At 42.6% G+C, this 24,907-nt stretch overlaps 1 long non-coding RNA gene across 1 annotated transcript in view; it reads left to right on the top strand.

Moving 5' to 3' along the window:
• Window positions 1-16,709, top strand: part of LOC141096370 (uncharacterized) — a 48,411-nt gene extending 31,702 nt beyond the window's left edge. Inside the window, exon 4 of the long non-coding RNA XR_012233675.1 lies at window positions 16,678-16,709. This is a non-coding gene — a long non-coding RNA (uncharacterized lncRNA). The remainder of the gene's footprint in view (window positions 1-16,677) is intronic.
• The last annotated feature ends 8,198 nt before the right edge of the window (window positions 16,710-24,907 follow it).

The raw sequence follows: 24,907 nt of genomic DNA, 5'->3' as shown, positions 1-24,907 counted from the left end.
CTGCTGCACAACAAGGCATCAGTTGTATAATTAGGATATGATAAGTGACACCGGTATTTTATATTTTCACATATTGAACATGCCGTCTCCCTTCTGTATATTAGAAGGTTGCTCCTCTACCTTTATAGCAATGACCTATCCTGAGTATATGTCATCAATATCAGATCGTGGGGGTCCGACTCTTGGTACCCCATTGATCAGCTTTTCTTGGTGCCGGCAGTGCAATTGTGCAGCTGAACAGTACAGTTCCATCAAACAGTGCAGCTGACCAACTGACTGCCCAATCCTGAGAACGGGGCTTTGAAGTCCTCCTTTGAAGAGGTGTGACGGTCAGGCATGCTTTCCTCCCCAATTTGTTGTCTCTGAAGTGACAAAAATCGCTGAGTTTAGCTGACAAGCTTTTGTGACGAGACAGCCAACTCTATTCATCAACATGTATTAAACAAAAAAACAAAAAATATAGATACAGTAATTATCAATAGGTGAACTTTATTACCTCGTCCAGATGAAAACTGCAAAAGCAAAAGACAGAATATATTAGAAAAATGACCACTCACCGAATATCATGCTAAAACAAGAAATGAAACATGTACAGTAAAACCAGTAGTAGACCTTTCTTCATGCTGCACCATAATGCAATGGTTTAAAAAATGAATAATAATTTGCTACAGGAAAGGTATATATCTTTGTACCGTGTTAGCCAGTAGATAGAGGAATATTTAGAATTGGGAGTCCTCAGTGGTTGATACCTTCAGTTAGCCATTAAAAGGTATCAACCACTGAGGACTCTCAATTCTAAATATTCTAATAATTTGCTACTAATTTATGAGCAAATGGTGAGTTAATCTTACAATCTATGAAAAATACAAATCCTAAAATGGGTTGTCCTTAAAGGACTAAAGAAAAGGTAATGGTGGAGACATCTGTGTGTTATAACACACTCTGCATTGTTTGCCACATATGCTACTCTATTTCACCACACATCTAATCTGAAAATATCAGATATGGAGAAAACAAAATGGTTGGATGCCTACTGATAATTTAATGATCAGATCTGTTTGATAGGTTTACGAAGATGTTCTCCAATTCTTTTGCAGAGGGGGCGTATGGTTTGTCCCACATACATTTTGTGGCACGGACATTCAATAACATAAATCACTCCTGTTGTGGTGCAAGTTGTAAAGTCTGTAATTTGGAACTGTGGAAAAGTGGAACACAGTTCCAAATTACAGACTTCATAACTTGCACCACAACAGGAGTGATTCATGTTATCGAATGTCCGTGCCACAAAATGTATGTGGGATGAACCATACGCCCCCTCTGCAAAAGAATTGGCAAACATCTTCGTAATATTAGGAATAAACTTGATAATCACCCTTTGTCCAAACATTTTAAAATATTCCATAGGGGTCCTGTAAAAGATGTGAATGTAATGGGCATTAAAATAGTTAACAAACATTGGTGTTATGATTGAGTCACCGTAGGAGGCAAAAACAGAAATGCTAGCTAAGTCCAGAAAACCAGAGAAGTTGGCAGCTATCGGATTGCAGACCCCTGAACCTATCAACACAACTAACAGTAGCCGTGGGGGGTTCCTACGATGCCCTAGACCCCTCGATCACAGCCGGAGAATTAAATAGGCCTAAAGAAAGAAAGGGGAAATCTAAACTGCCCCAGAGCAGACCCCAAAGCAATAGGCAGCCCCCAACATATAATGACGGTGAAGCAAGATGAAAATACTAACACAGACAGAAAGATAGACTGAGCAAAGAGGGGCCCAAGCTAACTAAATAGAAAAGGACAGGAAGGCTGCTGTCTGCAATCCGTGAAAAACCCTATGAAAATAAGAGCCAACAGACTGACAGTGAAAAAGGCCCTGAAGACGCTAGGCTTCAAAAAAGCTATGTCAGTACTCAGGAATATACTGAAGACAGAGCTACAGGCAAAAGGAGATTCAGCTCACCCCAGAAGGGAATGGCAGAATACTGAAAAGCAAGGAAAACAAAAACAAAGCAAAAAGCTAACAGGCAAAACAGAAACTTAGCTTTAGAGGAGCAGGAATCAGACTGGTGTCCTAGAAGTCCACAGAGAAATCACCCGCAGGGCAGAAGGGCGTCGGCAGCCTTATATCCAGTCCGTGACTCCACTCAGCCAGTCATCCTCATTAGACTCAGGTGCCTGATAATCAGGCTCATTACCTTCCTTTACCAGAATAGGGAGTTCACCAGACCCCAGTGACGAAGGGGAAAATGAACTCACAACAGTACCTCCCCCTTGAGGAGGGGTCACCGAACCCTCAACCACGCCACCAGGGCGATCAGGGTGAGCCCGATGAAATGCACGCACCAATCTTTTGGCATGAATATCAGAGGCAGAGACCCAGGAATTATCCTCCTGACCATAACCCTTCCACTTAACCAAATACTGGAGTCTCCGTCTAGCCAGACGGGAATCCAGTACTTTCTCTACCTCATATTCCATGTTACCTTCAACCAATACAGGGTCTGGAGGTGCCACCCCAGGAACAACTGGTTCAACAAACCTCTTCAACAAGGACTTATGGAACACATTATGGATTTTAAATGTGACAGGAAGAGCCAAAAAGAGACCGGATTAATAATCTCCAAAATCTTGTAAGGTCCAATAAATCTAGGCTTAAACTTAGGAGAAGCCACCTTCATAGCAATATTTTTTGATGATAACCACACCATATCACCAATCTTAAACTGGGGACCAATGGTCCTATGTCGATTGGAAAACCGCTGGGCCTTTTCCTGGGAGAGAGATAACTTATCCACCACTTGGTCCCAGATCTGGTGCATTCTCTCCACCACAGTGTCAACACCTGGGCAGGCAGAAGGCTCCACCTGCCCTGAAGAAAATCGAGGATGAAACCCAAAGTTACAAAAAAAAGGTGACATCAAAGTGGCAGAACTAGCTCTATTATTTAAAGCAAATTCGGCCAAGGGCAAAAACGAAACCCAATCATCCTGATCAGTGGAAATAAAACATCTCAAATACGACTCCAAGGTCTGGTTTGTTCTCTCTGTCTGCTCATTGGTCTGAGGGTGAAAAGCAGAGGAGAAGGACAACTGAATTCCCAGCTTGGAACAGAAAGTCCTCTAAAATCTAGACACAAACTGAACTCCTCTGTCAGACACAATGTTCTCAGGAATCCCGTGTAAGCGAACCACCTGTTGTAAAAACAGGGGCACCAACTCAGCGGAAGATGGCAACTTAGGGAGTGGTACAAGATGAACCATCTTAGAGAACCTATCACAAATCACCCAAATAACAGTCATTCTTTGACAGACCGGCATATCAGAGATGAAATCTATTGAAATATTGGTCAATGGCCTCCTGGGGACCGGCAAAGGCATCAACAACCCACTAGAGCGAGAACAAGATTTAGACCGGGAGCAAGTCCCACAGGACTGCACAAAATTCCTGACATCATGAGACAAGGTGGGCCACCAAAAAGAGCGACTCACCAGATCTCTAGTACCAAAAATACCTGGATGACCAGCCAATGCAGAGCAATGAACTTCAGACATCACTCTCTTCTTCCACTGGTCAGGAACATACAACTTTCCACTGTGACAACGCTCAGGTTTGTCCTCCTGGAACTCTTGCAGAGCAAGTCTCAAATCGGGCGAGATGGCAGAAAGAACTACCCCTTCGCTTAAGATGGTAGCAGGCTTTGTCACCACAGGAGAATCAGCAAAGAAACTCCTAGAGAGGGCGTCTGCCTTGACATTCTTAGTTCCAGGAAGAAAAGAGACCACAAAATCAAAACGTGTAAAAAACAAGGCCCACCTAGCCTGTCTAGGGTTCAAGCGTTTAGCCGACCCTAGGTAAATCAAATTCTTGTGGTCAGTGAGGACCACAACTTGATGTTTAGCTCCCTCCAACCAATGTCTCCACTCCTCAAATTCCCATTTCATGGCCAACAGTTCCCGATTCCCCACATCATAGTTACGTTCAGATGGAGAGAACTTTCGGGAAAAGAAAGCACAGGGATTCATTTTAGATGTTACAGTATCCTTTTGGGACAAAACAGCTCCTGCACCAATCTCAGAAGCATCCACCTCTACCTGGAACGGGAGTGAGACATCAGGTTGCCGCAAAACCGGGGCGGAGGTAAATCTTCGCTTCAGCTCCTGAAAGGAAGCAACAGCCTCAGGAGACCAATTCAACACATCAGCACCCTTCTTAGTCAAATCAGTCAATGGCTTGGCAATACTAGAAAATTTTGCTATAAATTTCCGATAAAAATTAGCAAAACCCAAAAACTTCTGGAGGGCCTTCAAAGAAGTGGGCTGAACCCAATCATAAATGGCCTGTACCTTGGCCGGGTCCATTTCAATAGTTGACGGAGACAAAATAAATCCCAAAAATGAAATCCTCTGTACTCCAAAAAGGCATTTCGATCCTTTGACATACAGGGAATTCTCCCTCAAGATCCGGAACACAGTCCGAATATGTTCCACATGAGAATCCCAATCCCTGGAAAAGATCAAAATATCATCCAGATAGATAATCAAAAATATATCCACAAAGTCCCGGAAAATATCATTCATGAAGCACTGGAAGACAGAAGGGGCATTAGTGAGCCCAAAAGGCATCACCAGGTACTCAAAATGTCCCTCCGGAGTATTAAACGCCGTCTTCCATTCATCCCCATGCTTAATGCGAATAAGATTATACGCCCCCCTGAGGTCAAGCTTGGTAAACCAGCAGGCACCTCTAACTCTAGAGAATAGATCCGAAATCAGGGGTAATGGATACTGATATTTAATAGTAATTTTATTGAGGGCACGATAATCAATACAAGGCCTTAAAGAACCATCCTTTTTGGCCACAAAAAAAAAACCGGCACCTAAGGGTGAAGAGGATGGTCTAATATGACCCTTCCAACGCCTCCTTAATATAGGACCGCATAGCCTCGTGCTCGGGTACAGATAAATTGAAGAGCCGACCCTTGGGAAATTTACACCCCGAGCTTAGTTCAATTGCACAGTCATAACTCCTATAAGGAGGCAAGGACGCAGACTCATTCTCACTAAATACATCATAAAAGTCCGCCAAATAGTCAGGAACATCATGCGACTGAGGAGAGGTGGAAAAAACCGGAGCCTCACTAAAGGCACACCGACAACCCCAACTCACCACAGACACAGATTTCCAATCCAAAACTGGATTATGAATTTGCAACCAGGGAAACCCCAGAACAACGGCATTATGCAGACCATGCAATACCAAAAATCTGCAATTTTCTTGATGGTCTGGGGCGACCCGCATGACCACCTGGGTCCAAAACTGAGGTTTATTTTTAGCCAAAGGAGTAGCATCAATCCCCCTCAAAGGGATAGGCGTCTGCAGAGGTGTCATCGGAAATCCACAACGTTTAGCAAAATCCAAGTCCATTAGGTTTAGCGCTGCTCCCGAATCCACAAAAGCCTTGGCGGAAAATGTGGACAGGGAGCAGATCAGAGTAATTGCCAGAAGAAACTTAGGTTGAACACCACCAACAGAAAACGTGTGTGCAAAGCGTTTCTCTCGTTTAGGACAAACAGAAATAATATGCGAGGCATCTCCACAGAAAAAACACAGCTTATTACGCCTTCTGAACTCCTGATGTTGCGCCTTAGACAAAACTCTATCACATTGCATAGGTTCAGACGTCTGTACAACTGGTGGCAACACCTCTCGTGCAATCCTGCGTTCACGTAAACGCCGATCAACCTGAATGGCTAATGACATAGAATCGTCCAGACCAGAGGGAACAGGAAATCCAACCATAGTATCTTTTACGGCTTCTGACAAATCCTTCCGAAAGAGAGCAGCCAAGGCATTATCATTCCAGGTAGTAAGGACTGCCCACTTTCGGAACTTTTGACAGTACAACTCTGCAGAATCTCGACCCTGGTTCAATGCCAACAGGGTCTTTTCAGCCTGATCAATAGCATTAGGTTCGTCATACAACAACCCCAAAGCTTGAAAGAATGCTGTCAGTATTCCGGGTTTTCTAAATCACCTTGTGAATGAATTTGCCCTTTGTCAAGATGGAGGTTGCTGTTCTTGTTTGCCCTACTTCCTGTTCATGTGTATAAAACCGGCTCAGGTGCTGCCTTTCCTTGCTGGAGTATTCTGCTTCCTTCAGCTGTGCTGTTTGCTTCTTAGTGTGCTTCTGCTGTTGGCTCTGGACATTTCCTGTTCTCTGTAGGGAAAGCTGCACTCATCTTTGGAACTTAACCCTTGGTTCACTTTATCTGGTAAGAACTATGTTCCTGAACTATGTGTTATTCTTAACCCTTCACGCTCCCCAGTGAGAGCAGTCGGAACTGTCACCAACCATATGCTTTAATGTGAACCTGTTCCTGGACTCACCTGTGTTCACGCCGCTCCTGGGATCAACTTGTAAATCAGCTTTTGGACTGTCCTATGCTTTTGCTCATCTGGGACTTACCTATAGACTTGTTCTGGACTTCCCTGTGCTTGCTACATACCTGGATTGGACTCTCTCTGCATCACTACTGTGTGAACTGCGCCACGTCACCTGAGTGTTACACTCACCTTTGGATCACATGTTTATGAGGACTCTGTCTTAAGAACTTTACTGAATGGCTATATAGCTTTAGGACTTGTCTCATTACAGGTTATCAGCATATTGTTTTTGGGTGTCACTGCTGTTATAAAAATACACAATTTGCACTAAAGTAACCCGCTTCTGTCTGATCATTGCCCCACGCTATCAGAATCCTCGAGTTCCTACAATAGTATTACAGGATACTCCAGCCTTAAAGAGGATTCTGCTGGGGCAATGTCACAGTCACAAGCAGATAAGATGTTTTCTATGATGAACTCCTTGCAGCAGGAGGTGGGGGCTTTACAAAATAAGCTCAGAGACTTGGAGTCCCGGGTGGACCAAAATGCACAGGTGTTTGGTCAGGCTCTTCAAGATCTACGTACCAGGATGGAGGTCCAGGAGGCCTTACCCACAGAGCATATACCGTCCCCCAGTATGCCCAAGTTGCCCCCATTCCGGTTTAATGGTGACCGAAGTCAATTTCGTGGGTTTGTTAATCAATGCATATTATTTTTTGATGTACATGCCTCTTACTACCGGTCTGATAGATCTAAGGTTTTATGTATTATTATGTTGTTGACATCACGGGCTTTGGCTTGGGCAAATCCTATGGTTGAAAGTCATGATACCCGTCTAAATAATTTGGATGATTTTCTGACATCTATGGCGCAAATGTTCGACGATCCCAACCGCCGTGCCACCGCTGAATCTGCCCTGCTGTCATTGCGCCAGGGGAAGCGCTTAGTCATAGAATATGTTACCGAATTTAAGAGGTTAGTGGTGGATACCAACTGGGACAACAATGCTTTATTGCCAATTTTTAGGAAAGGTTTATCAATCAAGGATGAGCTAGCTCGTTCCGAGTCCCCACAGGAGTTCGAGTTGTTTTTACAACACTGTGTGCGTATTGACATTCGCCTAACTGAACGCAGACAAGAGAAATGGGCAGCTTTAAATCGCATTGCTAATTTTTCTCTTCCATCTAGGGAAACTACAGGCAAAAACCCGCGGGAGACCGAGGAGGTGCCTATGCAAGTGGACTCGCTACAAAGACGTGAGAATAATGAACGCCGGGAATACCGTTTCCGTGAACGATTATGTTTTTATTGCGGTCAATCAGACCATTTCCTCATTAATTGTCCTAAATGTCCCAGGCGACCTAACAAGGTGTTAGCGGCAGTAGGGGATTATGACAATACGGACGCTGAGTCAGAGGTTTCGGAGACCAGTCTACACCTAGACGCTGTGTTTCCCCCAACATTGATGTCGACTTCCCCTAAAGATCAAGGGGAAAAATATTCACATTGTTCTCTTCCTATTCAGATTCTGTGGGAAGGTCAATGGATACCAAGTTCTGCCATGATAGACTCTGGAGCAGGTGGGAATTTCATGGATTCTTCTTTTGCCAGGAAACATGGTATAAGGACACAACTAAGAGCTTCGCCAGTCACCATGGAAACGGTGGATGGTTCCCCATTAACTTCTGGACCAGTAGACCGGGAAACGGTGCTCCTGGAGTGTAAGATGGAACCAGACCATCAGGAAACCCTTTCATTTATGCTAATATCTTCTCCTCATTTTCCTATAATTTTAGGAATTCCCTGGCTACGGTCGCAAAATCCAAACATCAATTGGGAAACCAAGGAGATATCCTTCCCCTCGAAGGGTAGTCCTACCATCTGTCCAACGGTCACGGTTCCAGTTACCCAGGACGTGGAAGAGGCAATACAGGTACCTACTCTCCCTCTGTTTTACCAGGAATTCGCGGATGTTTGTGACAAAAGGAAGGCAGATCAACTCCCACCACATAGACCATATGACTGCCCCATAGAATTGCTTCCAGGGGCAGCGATCCCTTTTGGCCATGTTTACCCGCTGTCAGCTCCAGAACTAAAAACATTACGAGAGTATATAGATGAAAACCTAGCCAAGGGGTTTATCCGACCATCCTCTTCACCAGCAGGAGCCCCCATATTCTTTGTAAAGAAGAAATATGGGACTCTAAGACCTTGCATTGACTACCGGGAGCTAAATAAGGTAACCATTCGTAACAGGTACCCGTTGCCGCTAATTCCTGAAATGTTGGAAAGAGTTCGTCAAGCCAAGGTGTTTACCAAATTAGACCTTCGTGGGGCATATAATTTACTCCGTATACGTCCCGGAGACGAATGGAAGACAGCTTTTAGATGCCGGTATGGACATTTTGAATATTTAGTGATGCCATTCGGACTGTGTAACGCTCCTGCTGCTTTTCAAAACTTAGCCAATGATATCTTCAGGGATTTATTGGACCATTATGTGGTAATTTACCTGGATGACATCTTAATTTTCTCTGATTTTCTACAGGAACATCAGGAACATGTCAAGACCGTGCTCAGATGCTTAAGAGATAATCATTTATACATTAAACTCGAAAAATGTGAGTTTCATTGCTCCGAAATTCAATTTCTGGGCTATATTATTTCTCCCCAGGGATTGAACATGGAATCCAGCAAGATCCAGGCGATCATAGACTGGCCGGTACCAGGAAACATCAAAGAGGTACAACGATTTATTGGTTTTGCTAATTTTTATAGACGTTTTATCCGGAATTTTTCGGAAATTGTCCGTCCCATCACTCTTCTTACTAAGAAGGGGAAGAAGTTTGTATGGTCTTCGGAAGCCCAGGAAGCCTTTGACCGCCTCAAGGTTTGTTTTACCACGGCTCCGATATTAATGCATCCGGATTCTGCACTGCCTTTCATCGTGGAGGTGGATGCTTCTGACTGTGCACTGGGAGCTATCCTCTCACAACGAACCGGAGACAAAGGTTTGCTGCAACCGTGTGCCTTCTTTTCGCGCAGGCTATCTTCTGCTGAACTAAATTATGACAATGCAGATAAGGAACTTTTGGCAATCATTTCCGCCTTTAAAGAATGGAGACACCATTTGCAGGGAACTACTCAACAAGTAGTAGTGCTTACAGATCATCGTAATTTGGAATTTCTTAAATCCGCCAGGTGTCTTTCTCCTCGACAAGCTAGGTGGAGTTTATTCTTGAACCAGTTTGATTTTATTATCTCGTACCGCCCAGGTTCACGTAATGGGAAGGCCGATGCATTATCCCGAATCCACACGGTGGACTCCGTGCCTGGGACCCCGTCTAAGACCATCTTGTCTGATGCCAATTTCATAGGAGTGCTCCAGGACCGGGACTTGTGGGAGGAGATCAAGCTGGCCTATGACGGTGATGTATTTCTTGCTGCTCCACCTGACAACGTGAATCTTGTCTTTCAGAATGGTGTGTGGCTTAGAGATCGACGTATTTACGTCCCAGAGGCTGTGAGACTTCGAATCCTCAAATTGGTCCATGACTCCGTATTGGCTGGTCATAGGGGGGTACAGAAGACTCAGGAATTTTTAAGTCGTTTTTTCTGGTGGCCTACCTGCTTAAAGGATGTGAATGATTATGTCCGCTCTTGTGAGGTTTGTGCCCGGTACAAGGTTCCTCGTGTTTCACCTACTGGTCTTCTCAAACCACTACCCGTACCATCTCGCCCTTGGGGGTCTATTTCGATGGACTTTATTGTGGAGTTACCCACCTCTGGCGGTAAAAACACTATTTTGGTGGTAGTGGACCGTTTAACGAAGGCGGCCCATTTTATTCCATGTACCGGTCTCCCCTCAGCTACAGAGACAGTGGATCTGGTTATCCAAAACGTTTTCCAGCTGCATGGGGTACCAGATGAGATCATCTCTGACAGGGGAATACAGTTTACTTCTAGGTTTTGGAAAGAATTTTGCTCTGCGCTCCACATTAATGTTTGCTTATCTTCTGCATACTATCCTCAGACCAATGGGCAGACCGAATGTACCAATCAAACCTTGGAGCAATATCTACGCTGCTACGTCAGTCATTTGCAGGATGACTGCCTGAAGTTACTTCCTTTAGCGGAGTTTTCGTACAACAACTCACAGAACAGTTCCACGAAGGTAACTCCTTTTTTTTGCCAATCTGGGATATCATCCAAATATTCTCCCTAGGTCTCCGGTTGTCTCTTCGGTACCGGCGGTTCAAGACAGAGTGGAGCTGTTGCAACGTAATCTTGAAGTTTTGAAGAACTCCCTGAATGTAGCACAGGAGCGTTACAAGAAGTCAGCTGATAGGTTCCGGAAACCAGCACCTTTGTATAAGGTAGGAGACTCGGTTTGGTTGTCTACCAAGAATCTAAGGTTGGGTGTTCCTTCGCAGAAACTGGGACAGAAGTTCATCGGTCCATTCAAAATTACCGGGATTGTGAGCTCCGTTGCTTTTCGGCTGAAGCTACCACGAACTCTAAAGGTACACCCAGTATTTCAAGTTTCTTTATTAAAACCGGTTTCTCCTAACAAGTTTCAGGGACGTATCGTACCTCCTCCTCCACCAGTGTTGGTTAATGGCGAAGAACAATTTGTGGTCCAGGACATTATTGATTCAAGACTTCATCGAAACCGGCTTCAGTATCTAGTTAGATGGCAGGGTTACTCTCCTGAAGACGATTCCTGGGAACCAGTAAGTAACATCAATGCTCCCCTGAAGGTTGCTCAGTTTCATCGGAGATACCCAGACAAACCTGGTCCGGGATCGTCCTGAGGCCGTTTCTAGGGGGGGAGTAATGTCAGTATTCCGGGTTTTCTAAATCACCTTGTGAATGAATTTGCCCTTTGTCAAGATGGAGGTTGCTGTTCTTGTTTGCCCTACTTCCTGTTCATGTGTATAAAACCGGCTCAGGTGCTGCCTTTCCTTGCTGGAGTATTCTGCTTCCTTCAGCTGTGCTGTTTGCTTCTTAGTGTGCTTCTGCTGTTGGCTCTGGACATTTCCTGTTCTCTGTAGGGAAAGCTGCACTCATCTTTGGAACTTAACCCTTGGTTCACTTTATCTGGTAAGAACTATGTTCCTGAACTATGTGTTATTCTTAACCCTTCACTCTCCCCAGTGAGAGCAGTCGGAACTGTCACCAACCATATGCTTTAACGTGAACCTGTTCCTGGACTCACCTGTGTTCACGCCGCTCCTGGGATCAACTTGAAAATCAGCTTTTGGACTGTCCTATGCTTTTGCTCATCTGGGACTTACCTATAGACTTGTTCTGGACTTCCCTGTGCTTGCTACATACCTGGATTGGACTCTTTCTGCATAACTACTGTGTGAACTGCGCCACGTCACCTGAGTGTTACACTCACCTTTGGATCACATGTTTATGAGGACTCTGTCTTAAGAACTTTACTGAATGGCTATATAGCTTTAGGACTTGTCTCATTACAGGTTATCAGCATATTGTTTTTGGGTGTCACTGCTGTTATAAAAATACACAATTTGCACTAAAGTAACCCGCTTCTGTCTGATCATTGCCCCACGCTATCAGAATCCTTGAGTTCCTACAATAGTATTACAAATGCGTTCACATTAGTCAGAATAGGATCATCTGGTTTCAAAGAAAACACCCAATCCTGGGGATCGCCACGCAGCAAAGAGATGACAATTTTAACCTGCTGCGCGGAGCTCCCTGACGAGTTAGGCTTCAAGGCAAAAAATAATTTACAATTATTTTTGAAACTCAAAAATTTAGATCGATCCCCAAAAAATACATCAGGTGTAGGGATCTTTGGTTCAACAGCATGCGAACGAGCAAGGTAGGCGGAAATTCCCCGCACTTCCGCAGCGAGCTGCTCCACACGATCAGACAATTGCTTTATCTCCACTGAGAGAGAAAAAAAAAAAAATTCCCCCTACGGCCTCAGAGATATAGAGGAAAGAATATACACACACCTTTTTTTTTTTTTTTTTTTTAAACACAATTCTTTCCTGCTATTGAGTACCCTAGGATCTGCGGTATGGCGGGTGATTCTGTTATGATTGAGTCACCGTAGGAGGCAAAAACAGAAATGCTAGCTAAGTCCAGAAAACCAGAGAAGTTGGCAGCTATCGGATTGCAGACCCCTGAACCTATCAACACAACTAACAGTAGCCGTGGGGGATTCCTACGATGCCCTAGAACCCTCGATCACAGCCGGAGAATTAAATAGGCCTAAAGAAAGAAAGGGGAAATCTAAACTGCCCCAGAGCAGACCCCAAAGCAATAGGCAGCCCCCAACATATAATGACGGTGAAGCAAGATGAAAATACTAACACAGACAGAAAGATAGACTGAGCAAAGAGGGGCCCAAGCTAACTAAATAGAAAAGGACAGGAAGGCTGCTGTCTGCAATCCGTGAAAAACCCTATGAAAATAAGAGCCAACAGACTGACAGTGAAAAAGGCCCTGAAGACGCTAGGCTTCAAAAAAGCTATGTCAGTACTCAGGAATATACTGAAGACAGAGCTACAAGCAAAAGAAGATTCAGCTCACCCCAGAAGGGAATGGCAGAATACTGAAAAGCAAGGAAAACAAAAAACAAAACAAAAAGCTAACAGGCAAAACAGAAACTTAGCTTTAGAGGAGCAGGAATCAGACTGGTGTCCTAGAAGTCCACAGAGAAATCACCCGCAGGGCAGAAGGGCGTCGGCAGCCTTATATCCAGTCCGTGACTCCACTCAGCCAGTCATCCTCATTAGACTCAGGTGCCTGATAATCAGGCTCATTACCTTCCTTTACCAGAATAGGGAGTTCACCAGACCCCAGTGACGAAGGGGAAAATGAACTCACAACACATTGGTGCAAAGGGGATTTTATTAGGCCAATGTCAAGAGAAGAAATGTGATGGTCTTTGAAATAGATACCCTGAAACCAAGGGGACTGAACAATGAGGTTGAACTATTCACTTTTGATTAACCAATGTATCATGAACCAAAAGTATTTAAAGCCACCAACGCAAGAGGAGCCATCCCTGACGAAGGAATCCGCTGTAATTCCAAAACACGTTGGACAATTTTGGCTCCTATTGCACTCCGTAGCTGCCTTTTGGGCACCACGTGACCGCGCGAGTCACATGACCCGAATACATCACGAAGGTCCTGTCAGCGTTCATCGCGAGCACCCGCGCTTCAGCATCTGGCACAGTGAGCGCTTGTCACTGGCCGGGACAGCGCTCCAGGACTCATCCTAACCTTGGAGAACTTACAGACTTGATTTAAGCTAAGTACTAAGTACCCACCACATCGATTGGACTTAAATCAGTTAATTGTGCTATAGGTATCAGGCTTTTTTCTGAGTACTCTCATTTTGACAGACCACTTCTATAGACATACTCAGCTCCAACTCCTAGCACCTCAGTGCCATCAATATATGCTTATTTGCACAGCTCTCTATATGTACGCAGCTAAATATTATATTCACTTACCCTTTTAAGGAATTTTTTTACTTACAGCGCAAACCCTTATAAATGCGTTTTATTAATCCCCTCCTCTTTTTAATCTAGTTCGCCAAATAGACCTTACATCTGATTTATCAACTTGCATTACATATATGAAAATCCCCTACTCTCCAACACGTACTTAATATTGATCAGTATTGTGTCCATATGTCTGAATCATAGCGCGAGTACGCTACATATATGTATATTTGCTATAACTTGATTACCCTCTTGTGGTAAGGGATTGTACTTGCAGCTGGTTCAGCTTTTATATACTAGTGCCGCTATATTATACCTTATTATGCACATACGGAATATTGGAAAAATGAAACTGCAATATTGCTAGAAAAATTACAGTAAAAAGGAAGGTACTTAACGCATAGACTGGCCAATATATGTGAGCCCAACATCCAACGACAAGGCGTCCCTGATACCTTAAAAGGGATGTCATTGGTCTCCATTATTCATGTTCCCTTGGTCTATCACTGAGTCTCCACCACTGCTAATGATATCTGACATAGGCTGCAGCATTGACATTATGCTAGCTTGGCATCAGTGCGCTCATCAGCTCTGAAGGGAGCATTTCATCTACACGATCAGATCCGCTAGGCTCAGGTATTGGCTGATGTGCTGCTGACTGATATCAGCGCTGCAGCTAATATGAGACACAGGGAGAAGTGGCAGAGACCTAGCGGTGGACCCAGGGACGGTGATTAAAGTGCATTTGTTTAATATAACAAATGGCAGCAAATGGAGATTTTCTAAAAAGAATCAGACCCTTTATTTTACTGCACCTCTGTATTAAATATTTTGCAAACATTTTGAGCTATAGAGAGTACAACAGCAGTCGTCTATAGACATTCACATAATGTGTGAAAAATTCAATAAATGAATCACCTTTTAAATATCTGAAATCCGCACAATACACACTACAGGGTTGTGTATGTCACTTTGGCCATGTTCGCACATTCAGTATTTGGTCAGTATTTCACATCAGTATTTGAAAGTCAAAATCAGGAGTTGAACAAATAGAGAAAAATTAGAATAGAAACATTTGTGCCACTTTTGCATTTTTGACCCACTCCTGAATTTGGCTTAAAAATACTGATGTAAAATAGTGAACAAAACGCAGACATGTGACTGTGACCTTACAGAGATGATACACACATAGAGGGCGATTCATCACAGCTTTTTCGCCAGATTTCTACACAAGGTTGCGCAAAAAAATGTGACTTCTGGCATTTTCATCCTGTTCTCGCCTCAGGTCAGACAAAGTGGACAGAGCTGGGATGAGACGGGGTTGTGATGTGGTGTGTTGTTTGATGAATTCATGTTCTTACTCCAGATGCTGGAGTAAGATTTGTGGCGAGGCGCACATAGCGGTGCACTCCACTACGTGCCTCACCCTACTCATTAGCCACCCCCTCATCATGACCAGCGAGAGAATCTGACTATGTACACACAATGAAACACATTCTGAATAATATTCAGATTAAAAAAAAATAAACAGTCGTACATATTTTGCTAAAGAACAAATATTTCATTTCTTATGAGTAATGTTATAACTATATTTAGTTACTTCAATGTTAATTATTGCACACAAGTCATTCCCTAAAATTACATGTTTTAGTAGTCTAGAAATGTAGAAGTAAAGATCTGGTCCTCTATCATACTAAGCAATAAGTTTCAATGTAGCTATAATGAAGAAAAGACCCTGTTCTATCTTCTGTCATGTACATTAACACAATACAATTAATGTACATTTTTAATTAAATTCATTTCTAAGTACCGTACATTGAAAAAAAAAAAGATTCTGTACGTTTTAACCCATTAATGTCTGGAATCACCCTTATGTAAATCTTTATAAGGCTGTAAAATTACTAAAATAATCAATATAATTTCAAGTAAAAGAGCTGATATTAAACATCTCCCCAGCAAAGCATCACAAATCAGTAATAGAAATCATAAATGTGTTTCATATACATAATCTTGATCACTGAGAGAGATTTCCTTACTATCCTTTAAAATAAAACTTCCAAATTCTGACATCAACATACCTGAAATAAAGCAGAAGGCAGGACCAAAGTGCATAGAATCCACAAGTTAGTCATTTCATGTATTCTTCAAATATTATCTGGAAGTTCTGTAAGTGACACATTAGTAGTTGATTTTAGACTAAAGGAATTGCTTTGGGAAAGTGTTATGTTTATTGGTTGATATGGGCCAATCCTAAATGATAGGACACTGTAAGAAGATATCGGGTGGAGGACGCTATCCCTCCCAATAATGAAAATCTATCCGGCTTTTTGTTTCCAGAGAAAGCAAACTCTTGGGAGGTGGTAGAATTGTCACTATCCGCAGAGGTATTGTAATGCAAGGAATATAATAGTTATCAACTGTCATACACAAAAGACATTGAAGGATAGGGGAGAAATTCGCGTGTGCAGTTACAAGGGGGCAGAGGTTAGAGAAGAAGAGCAGATTCCCAGCGGTAGGAAACACTACAGCAGCAGGAAGTGAAATCAAAACTTTTTGTTTTGAGATGTTGACGCTGGTCTAATTTTTACAGAGGGTTGATGAGAATGACGTGGGTCATTTACAGCATGTGCGACATGATCTGATTTTTTTCTATTTAATCTTGTTTAAATGTATATCATTATTGTATGACAGTCGGAGTACATGAAATATATAGCTTTACACTTTCTGCTCCATTGATTCGTTTAAGGATTTCTTTTCTTTTTTTTATGAAATGTAATGTGTTTCTTATTGTAACATAGGACAACATGATAGATGAGCAACATGTGCCCAGGAAACTCTCCACTTATTTTACTCATGGAAGAACAAAGAGTTCCTGGAGAAAGGTACAAGATCATGTTCTACTCTACTCACAGCTCATGAAGCACAAAAGGGGACAATTTAAAGGGACCCTGACAGCTGATGCATGCTGCCAGATCCAGGGCAATATGTATCAGGCACTGGCTGTATGATCTCAGACAAGGACGTTTGACTTCGGAAGCACTTCAGCTTTTCATGGAAACTCAAATTTTAACCCCTTCCCGATGTGGCTATTTTCCGTTATTGCATTTTTGCCTTTTTTTTCCTCTCCTTCTTCCAAGAGCCATAACTTTTATTTTTTCCGGCAACATAGCCGTATGAGGGCTTGTTCTTTGCGCAACGAGTTGTACTTATGCACTGGAAAGAGGGAAAAACATTCCAAGTGCAAAGAAATTGTGAACAAAGCGCAATTCCATAACTGTGTTTTGTTTTTTTTTACTTACAGTGTTCAATTTACAGCAGAAATTGCCCAGAAATATGATTTTTTTCATGTCAGTATGATTATGGTGATACCAAACAGGCATAGTTTTTTTTTATTTAAGTGGTGGGAAAAAAATTGGGAAATTTATTTAAAAAAAAAATTTTTTTTTTGCTTGTGTCGCTATATTTTCTGACAACCGTAAAGTTATCACTTTTGTGATCAATGGGGCTGTGTGAGGGCTTGTATTTTGCATCCTGAACCGACTTTCTTATTGATACCATCTTTAGATGGATACAATGGGAGCGATTCAGCAAAGATTTTTCGGTAAAGAAATGCAAGAGTGCAACAGGGTCTTATCTAGGTTCAAAATTATGATGAATAAAGGTAAAACCTTGTAAGGTTGTGTGACACACAACACTTAAAGAAATGCAGAGATGCAGCAGTTTCCCTAGAATATCAAATAAAGGTAACCCTCTCCTCCCACTCTTGACACACTGATAGCAACACCGCAGAAGAAATGCTAGTCTAAGGGGGTCAGATTCCTTGTAGGAATGCTCAGACCTGACACCCATAATATGGTGGTGTACCATCTTGCTGGAAAAACTCAGGGAACGTGCCATCTTCAGTGCATAAAGACAGCAACACATCATCATGTAGCAATTTCACATATCCAGTGGCATTGAGGTTTCCATTGATGAAGAATGGCCCCACTATCTTTGTACCCCATATACCACACCATACCATCAATTTTGGGTGTCAGGTCCGAGCATTCCTACACAAACAGTTTCCTAGAAAGTGGATTGGTCATCGTGGGCCAGTTGAATGGCCACAAAGGTCTCCCGATCTGACGCCCTTAGACTTTTACCTTTGGGGTCATCTGAAAGCAATTGTCTGTGCTGTGAAGATACAAGATGTGCAGCATCTGAAACAACGGATACTGGAAGCCTGTGCTAGCATTTCTTCTGCAGTGTTGCTATCAGTGTGTCAAGAGTGGGAGAAGAGGGTTGCATTGACAATCCAACACAATGGGCAGCACTTTGAACACATTTTATAAGTGGTCATAAACTTGTAAATAACTCATGAAAGAATAAAGTTAAGTTAAAACCAAGCACACCATTGCTTTTCTAGTGAAATTCTCAATAAGTTTGATGTGTCACATGACCCTCTTCCCATTGAAAAAAATAAAGTTGGGTCCAAAATGGCCGACTTCAAAATGGCCACCATGGTCACCACCCATTTTGAAAAGTTTCCCCCTTCCATATACTAATGTGCCATAAACAGGAAGTTGATATCACCAACTATTCACATTTTATTTAGGTGTATCTATATACAGTCATATGTAAAAGTTTGGGCACCCCTATTAATGTTAACCTTTTTTCTTTATAACAATTTTGGTTTTTGCAACAGGTATTTCAGTTTCATATATCTAATAACTGATGGACTCAGTTATATTTCTGGATTCAAATGAGGTTTATTGTACTAACAGAAAATGTGCAATCTGCATTTAAACAAAATTTGACCGGTGCAAAAGTATGGGCACCCTTATCATTTTCTTGATTTGAACACTCCTAACTACTTTTTACTGACTTTCTGAAGCACTAAATTGGTTTTGTAACCTCATTGAGCTTTGAACTTCATAGCCAGGTGTATCAAATCATGAGAAAAGGTATTTAAGGTGGCCACTTGCAAGTAGTTCTCCTATGTGATTCTCCTATGAAGAGTGGCATCATGGGCTCCTCAAAACAACTCTCAAATGATCTGAAAACCGAGATTATTCAACGCAGCTTTTCAGGGGAAGGATACAAAAAGTTGTCTCAGAGATTTAACCTGTCAGTTTCCACTGTGAGGAACATAGTAAGGAAATGGAAGAACACAGGCACAGTTCTTGTTAAGCCCAGAAGTGGCAGGCCAAGAAAAATATCAGAAAGGCAGAGAAGAAGAATGGTGAGAACAGTCAAGGACAATCCACAGACCACCTCCAAAGACCTGCAGCATCATCTTGCTGCAGATGGTGTCACTGTGCATCGGTCAACAATACAGCGCACTTTGCACAAGGAGAAGCTGTATGGGAGAGTGATGCGAAAGATGCCGTTTCTGCAAGCACGCCACAAACAGAGTCGCCTGAGGTATGCAAAAGCACATTTGGACAAGCCAGTTACATTTTGGAAGAAGGTCCTGTGGACTGATGAAACAAAGATTGAGTTGTTTGGTCATACAAAAAGGCGTTATGCATGCGCTGTATTGTTGACCGATGCACAGTGACACCATCTGCAGCAAGATGATGCTGCAGGTCTTTGGAGGTGGTCTGTGGATTGTCCTTGACTGTTCTCACCATTCTTCTTCTCTGCCTTTCTGATATTTTTCTTGACCTGCCACTTCTGGGCTTAACAAGAACTGTACCTGTGTTCTTCCATTTCCTTACTATGTTCCTCACAGTGGAAACTGACTGGTTAAATCTCTGAGACAACTTTTTGTATCCTTCCCCTGAAAAGCTATGTTAAATAATCTTTGTTTTCAGATCATTTGAGAGTTGTTTTGAGGAGCCCATGATGCCACTCTTCATAGGAGAATCAAATAGGAGAACTACTTGCAAGTGGCCACTTTAAATACCTTTTCTCATGATTTGATACACCTGGCTATGAAGTTCAAAGCTCAATGAGGTTACAAAACCAATTTAGTGCTTCAGGAAGTCAGTAAAAAGTAGTTAGGAGTGTTCAAATCAAGAAAATGATAAGGGTGCCCATACTTTTGCACCGGTCAAATTTTGTTTAAATGCAGATTGAGCATTTTCTGTTAGTACAATAAACCTCATTTGAATCCAGAAATATAACTGAGTACAAAATACAAAATACGGAAAAATTATAGCTCTCAATATGTGGTGATGCAAAAACTATTTTTACAATAAAAAGCGTCTTTTAGCGTGCGACAGCTGCCAAAAATAAAAACCGCCATAAATAGTAAATCAAACCCCCCGTTATCACCCCCTTAGTTAGGGAAAAATAATAAAATTAAAAAAATGTATTTATTTCCATTTTTCCGTTAGGGCTAGGGTTAGGGCTAGGGTTAGGGTTAGGGCTAGGGCAAGGGTTAGGGCTTGGGTTAGGGCTGAGATTAGGGTTAGAGGTGTGTTGGGGTTCGGGTTGGAGTTAGAATTGGGGGTTTCCACTGTTTGGGCACATCAGGGGCTCTCCAAATGCAACATTGCGTCTGATCTCAATTCCAGCCAATTCTGAGTTGAAAAAGTCCTATGGTGCTCCTTCCCTTCCAAGCTCTGCCATGCGCCCAAACAGTGTTTTACCCCCACATGTAGGGTATCAGCCTACTCAGGACAAATTGCAAAACAATTTTTGGGGTCCAATTTCTCCTGTTACCCTTAGGAAAATAAAAAATTGGGGGCAAAAATATCATTTTTGTGGAAAAAAATGATTTTTTTATTTTCACGTCCGAGCGTTATAAACTTCTGTGAAGCACTTGGGGGTTCAAAGTGCTCACCACACATCTAGATAAGTTCCGTGGGGGGGTCTAGTGTCCAAAATGGGGTCACTTGTTGGGAGTTTCAATAGTTTAGGTACATCAGGGGCTCTCCAAATGCACATGACACCCGCAGACCATTCCATCAAAGTCTGCATTCCAAAACGTCACTACTTCCCTTCTGAGACCCGACGTGTGCCCATACAGTAGTTTTCTCCCACATATGGGGTGTCAGCGTACTCAGGACAAATTGGACAACAACTTTTGCGGTCCAATTTCTCCTGTTACCCTTGGGAAAATGAAAAAATTGGGGACTAATTGATCATGTTTGTGGAAAAAATACGATTTTTTTATTTTCATGCCCGGGCATTATAAACTTCTGTGAAGCCCTTGGGGGTTCAAAGTGCTCACCTCACATCTAGATAAGTTCCTTAGGGGGTCTAGTTTTCAAAATGGGGTCATTTGTGGGGAGTTTCCACTGTTTAGGTACATTAGGGGCTCTCCAAAGGCAACATGACACCCGCAGACCATTCCATCAAAGTCTGCATTCCAAAACGTCACTACTTCCCTTCCGAGCCCTGACGTGTGTCCATACAGTAGTTTTCTCCCACATATGGGGTGTCAGCTTACTCAGGACAAATTGGACAACAACTTTTGGGGTTCAATTTCTCCTGTTACCCTTGGGAAAATAAAAAAATTGGGGAATAATTGATCATGTTTGTGGAAAAAATACGATTTTTTTATTTTCATGCCCTGGCATTATAAACTTCTGTGAAGCCCTTGGGGGTTCAAAGTGCTCACCTCACATCTAGATAAGTTCCTTAGGGGGTCTAGTTTTCAAAATGGGGTCATTTGTGGGGAGTTTCCACTGTTTAGGTACATTAGGGGCTCTCCAAAGGCAACATGACACCCGCAGACCATTCCATCAATGTCTGCATTCCAAAACGTCACTACTTCCCTTCCGATCCCCGACGTGTGCCCATACAGTAGTTTTCTCCCACATATGGGGTATCAGCATACTCAGGACAAATTGGACAACAACTTTTGGTGTCCAATTTCTCCTGTTACCCTTGGGAAAATAAAAAAATGGTGACTAAAAGATCATGTTTGTGGAAAAAATACGAATTTTTTATTTTCACGCCCGGGCGTTATAAACTTCTGTGAAGCACTGGGGGGTTCAAAGTGCTCACCACACATCTAGATAAGTTCCTTGGGGGGTCTAGTTTCCAAAATGGTGTCATTTGTGGGGGGTTTCCACTGTTTAGGTACATCAGGGGTTTTCCAATCGCGACATGGTGTCCGATCTCAATTCCAGCCAAAAACGTCAAATGGCGCTGCTTCCCTTCCGAGCTCTGCCATGCGCCCAAATAGTGGTTTACCCCCACATGTGGGGTATCAGCGTACTCAGGACAAATTGCACAATAACTTTTAGGGTGCTGTTACCCTTGGAAAAATAAGAATTGAGGGTGAAAAGATCATTTTTGTGGAAAAAATATGATTATTTAATTGTACGGCTTTATGTTATAAACTTCTGTGAAGCCCTTGGGGGTTCAAAGTTCTCACCACACATCTAGATAAGTTCCTTAAGGGGTCTAGTTTCCAAAATGGTGTCATTTGTGGGGGGTTTCCACTGTTTTGGTACATCAGGGGTTTTCCAATCGCGACATGGTGTCCGATCTCAATTCCAGCCAAAAACGTCAAATGGCGCTGCTTCCCTTCCGAGCTCTGCCATGCGCCCAAATAGTGGTTTACCCCCACATGTGGGGTATTAGCATACTCAGGACAAATTGCACAATAACTTTTAGGGTCCTGTTACCCTTGGGAAAATAAAAATTGGGGTGAAAAGATCATTTTTGTGGAAAAAATATGATTTTTTAATTGTACCGCTGTACGTTATAAACTTCTGTAAAGCCCTTGTGGGTTCAAAGTTCTCACCACATATCTAGATAAGTTCCTTGGGGGGTCTAGTTTCCAAAATGGGGTCACTTGTAGGGGGTTTCCACTGTTTAGGTACATCAGGGACTCTCCAAACGTGACATGGCGTCCGATCTGAATTCCAGCCAATTTTGCATTGAAAAAGTCAAACGGCGCTCCTTCCATTCTGAGCTCTGCCATGCGCCAAAACAGTCGTTCCCCCCCACAAATCAGGTATCAGCGTACTCAGGACAAATTGCACAATAACTTTTGCAGTCCAATTTCTCCTGTTACCCTTGGTAAAATAAAAAAATTGAACCTGAAGTATTTTTTTTGTGAAAAAAAGTTAGATGTTCATTTTTTTTTTAAATATTCAAAAAAATTCCTGTGACGCACCTAAAGGGTTAATAAACTTCTTGAATGTGGTTTTGAGCACCTTAAGGGGTGCAGTTTTTAGAATGGTGTCACTTTTGGGTATATTCTATCATATAGACCCCTCAAAGTGGCTTCAAATGTGATGTGGTTCTAAAAATAAAATGGTGTTGTAAAAATGAGAAATCGCTGGTCAACTTTTAACCCTTATAACTTCCTAACAAAAAAAAATTTTGGTTCCAAAATTGTGCTGATGTAAAGTAAACATGTGGGAAATGTTAGTTATCAAGTTTTTTGTGTGCCGTATCTCTGTGATTTAAGGGCATAAAAATTCAAAGTTGGAAAATTGCGAAATTTTCAAAATTTTTGCCAAATTTCCATTTTTTTCACAAATAAACGCAAGTTATTTGAATGAAATTTTACCACTAACATGAAGTACAATATGTCACGAGAAAACAATGTCAGAATCACCGGGATCCATAGAAGCGTTCCAGAGTTATGACCTCATAAAGGTACAGTGGTCAGAATTGTAAAAATTGGCCCGGTCATGAACCTGCAAACCACCCTTGGGGGTGAAGGGGTTAATATATGGAGGGCTATGAGGAGTGTATTATATTATATGGAGGACTATGTGGAGTGTATTATATCATATGGACGACTATAGGGAATGTATTATACTATATGAAGGACTATGGGGCACATTCTATTATATGGAGAACTATGGGGTGTAAACTGTAGATGTGCTGCTGATAAGATGATACTGTATGGTGATCTATGGTGATCCATTACTGATTGTTCTGTCCCCATCATTCTTTCTCAGACGGTGGAAAGAGGCCGGGAAACAAGTGTTGAATGACTTCAATATTGTTGATCACACTCATTTAGCGTCCTGAACTCAGCGCATGTACATACAACTGAAATGCTTCTGTGTGATGTGCAATATGTTGCAGGGGCAGCACGGTGGCTCAGTGGATAGCACTGAAGCCTTGCAGCGCTGGAGTCTGGGGTTCGAATCCCACCAAGGGCAACATCTGCAAGGAGTTTGTATGTTCTCACCGTGTTTGTGTGGGTTTCCTCCCACATTCCAAAGACATACTGATAGGGAATTTAGATTGTGATGATAATGTGCGCAAACTGTAAAGCGCTGCGGAATATGTTATCGCTATATAAAAATAAAGATTATTATTATTAATATGTTAGCATTTGGGGCCCCATTTTAAACTTTGACTAGGGCCCCACTTTGCCTTAAACCGGCCCTGCCTGCAAACCTGGACTGTAATTGCCTGTACTGCAGTAGCTGGGAAGAAGAGGTAACCTGTGAGGGAAGCTGAGTCTGTGTTTCATGTACAAGAGGCCAGAGTGTCTGAGGACTGTGTTTTGTGGGTGAGCTCAGTCAGGACTACCACCCCAGTCGCTACTCTAGGTAAGCACCTGTTCAGATCTGATTTATGTTTGGATGTTCTGGTCAGTTTTTTTTATATTTGTATTAGCCTTCTGACTGAGCAATCCGCCCCTTAGCCTCATGTGTTTTTAACTGCAACAGGATCATACCCCTCCATTGAGATATAGACTTCAGTCTAGGAGAGGATTCACATTAGGTTCCCAGAAGAAATGTAGACTGTGTGAGGTAGCGCTGTCATTCAAGGTTGGGGACAGTCACTTGGCAGCCAAATAATCAGATCTGGCACGGATTTTCCATAAAACTATAACAGTCCATGCGGTTTATTCAGGCATCATAGACCCACAGCAGCAACATAAAGTTCATATCCATAGCATAACGTTCATAACAGAGCTTCCCTCTGTTATCCCTGTGGTCACACAGGTTATGCAATGTCCAGTACTCAGGCTCTTCAGCCTCACAGTTATCTCACCCCATCAGGGTTACCTCATGGTTGCTTCAGACTCCAGACATTCATTCCCTCCCCTAGGAACCCTCAGATACTGGCAGCCATTACACACAGCCACTTCACGTGCTGTCAGGCAGGAAGCCCCAT

The sequence above is a fragment of the Dendrobates tinctorius genome, unplaced genomic scaffold (genome assembly GCF_039654945.1).
Source record: "Dendrobates tinctorius isolate UK_male_01 unplaced genomic scaffold, ASM3965494v1 ptg000074l, whole genome shotgun sequence".
Lineage (NCBI taxonomy): Eukaryota > Metazoa > Chordata > Amphibia > Anura > Dendrobatidae > Dendrobates > Dendrobates tinctorius.
The sequence above is the reverse complement of the archived record's forward strand: the minus strand, read 5'-3'. Positions and strand labels throughout refer to the sequence as shown.